We start from the raw sequence: 2,500 nt of genomic DNA, 5'->3' as shown, positions 1-2,500 counted from the left end.
TTGAGACAAGCATATGACTACTGGCAGGATCAACCAGGGAGCTGCGTCAACTAGAGCTGAGCAGCCGGCCGCCCGGGAGTGTGTCCCAGAGGCCCGCGCGAACACGCAAGCGTCCGCTCAATTATTCTGCAAACAGGAGGAGGCTGAGCTCCCCTGCACAATACACCTCGAAACCCTCTCAGGTCCCGGCGGCGCGCAGCGCCGTCCTAAGTACTTGGTCGGGTTCGAGAGAGGCGCAATCGCCCGGAGTTAGGCGAGTAGACGCTTTAGGTGCGACCACCCGTGCTCCCAACTGAGCTTGCCGCTGCCGACAGAGGCCCGGGAGCGTGCTGTCGTGGCATTGCCGGCGGGAGACAACACGCGCCACCTACGGTGACCGGCAGCTCCAACGCCAGCGCCACAGAAGGGCAAAGGCCCCACGTGGGTGCCGAAGCGAACTCTCCCAGCACAGCGCACGTGCCAACACGTCTGCACAACTGCGATACAAACCACCAGCGAGAACCGCTGGGGCGACCGAGCAGCAGACGGCGTCGCGGCGCCGAGTGCCGGGCGGCGGCGCATCCTCAACGCACACAGTCCTCAATCGGACCAGCACACTGCAGATGTCCACCGCGCTTCGCACCGGGCCGGCGAGGACCCACTTTGGCTGCACGGCGCCGCGCGCAGGGTGCCCCGGCGCGCAGCTGCGCCGCCTGCCGCGTCCGTCGGCCGGCGCGCCTGCCACTGGGCGCCCCCACCAGCCGGCTGTAGCGCGTGCGCCCACGCACCGCGCGGCCAGCACGCCGGGCGGCCCCCCCTCACCGGCCGGGGACAGTCCCACCCACCCACAGCCGCGTATCGCTTCACACCCAGATTCACATTCACGTTCGTTGGTATGGTGGGGACCGCTTCGTAGCTGTACCGATCGTTGCCCTCACAGATGTACCTCCAGCAAGGACAACCGCACCACAACGGGTTACCAGTTGTTCATTTGCGTAACGTCACCAGTAAACGTACACGTCCATCCCCGTTTGCAAAGTCAACTATTATTGCATGCCTGCCTGTCAGGTGTCAAGACACACTACATCCGCTCACATCCACGCAACAAAATGTGCCCGACTAGAGGGCACGTGGAAGGTGCCCCCGTACGTATGCGATGTCCACTGCGCGACCAACTGTCAACCGGCCTCTGTAGCATGTCGCAGATGTGGAACGCGGGGCACCGTGCTATCACATTGTGTGAGAAGAGACTACTACGTCTGCATACACGCGCCACTACATGAACAGACGGCTCATGCTGATCGCCATCCACTGCGTCCATTACTCCCACACGTCTCTATGGCGTACCACACTGCAATGCAGCTGTTATGGGGAGATGACACGTAGCTGTGTACACAACATTCTGAGCGGGTTGCGGTTGGACAATACATTACTGTAACGTGTCATATGCCAATTACAGAGCAGGGTAAGGCACAACTTGGGTTAGGTTAAGGCACAACTTGGGTTAGGTTAAGGCACAACTTGGGTTAGGTTAAGGCACAACTTGGGTTAGGTTAAGGCACAACTTGGGTTAGGTTAAGGCACAACTTGGGTTAGGTTAAGGCACAACTTGGGTTAGGTTAAGGCACAACTTGGGTTAGGTTAAGGCACAACTTGGGTTAGGTTAAGGCACAACTTGGGTTAGGTTAAGGCACAACTTGGGTTAGGTTAAGGCACAACTTGGGTTAGGTTAAGGCACAACGTGGGTTAGGTTAAGGCACAACGTGGGTTAGGTTAAGGCACAACGTGGGTTAGGTTAAGGCACAACGTGGGTTAGGTTAAGGCACAACGTGGGTTAGGTTAAGGCACAACGTGGGTTAGGTTAAGGCACAACGTGGGTTAGGTTAAGGCACAACGTGGGTTAGGTTAAGGCACAACGTGGGTTAGGTTAAGGCACAACGTGGGTTAGGTTAAGGCACAACGTGGGTTAGGTTAAGGCACAACGTGGGTTAGGTTAAGGCACAACGTGGGTTAGGTTAAGGCACAACTTGGGGGTAGATTGCGGTGCAAATTGCGTTACATTGCGGTGCAAATTGCGTTACATTGCGGTGCAAATTGCGTTACATTGCGGTGCAAATTGCGTTACATTGCGGTGCAAATTGCGTTACATTGCGGTGCAAATTGCGTTACATTGCGGTGCAAATTGCGTTACATTGCGGTGCAAATTGCGTTACATTGCGGTGCAAATTGCGTTACATTGCGGTGCAAATTGAGTTACATTGCGGTGCAAATTGCGTTACATTGCGGTGCAAATTGCGTTACATTGCGGTGCAAATTGCGTTACATTGCGGTGCAAATTGAGTTACATTGCGGTGCAAATTGAGTTACATTGCGGTGCAAATTGAGTTACATTGCGGTGCAAATTGAGTTACATTGCGGTGCAAATTGAGTTACATTGCGGTGCAAATTGAGTTACATTGCGGTGCAAATTGAGTTACATTGCGGTGCAAATTGAGGTAGGTTAAGGTGCAACACAGGTTAG

General features: G+C 55.4%; 1 non-coding gene across 1 annotated transcript in view; it reads right to left on the bottom strand.

The window, feature by feature from the left end:
* Nucleotides 1-40, bottom strand: part of LOC126112712 (small subunit ribosomal RNA) — a 1,910-nt gene extending 1,870 nt beyond the window's left edge. Inside the window, exon 1 of the ribosomal RNA XR_007524523.1 lies at nt 1-40. This exon is cut by the window's left edge and continues 1,870 nt beyond it. This is a non-coding gene — a ribosomal RNA (small subunit ribosomal RNA).
* Between the last annotated feature and the right edge of the window lie 2,460 nt (nt 41-2,500).

This window comes from Schistocerca cancellata, unplaced genomic scaffold (genome assembly GCF_023864275.1).
Source record: "Schistocerca cancellata isolate TAMUIC-IGC-003103 unplaced genomic scaffold, iqSchCanc2.1 HiC_scaffold_205, whole genome shotgun sequence".
NCBI classification, from domain to species: domain Eukaryota; kingdom Metazoa; phylum Arthropoda; class Insecta; order Orthoptera; family Acrididae; genus Schistocerca; species Schistocerca cancellata.
Note: the sequence above shows the minus strand (reverse complement) of the source record. Positions and strands in the feature narration are given on the sequence as shown.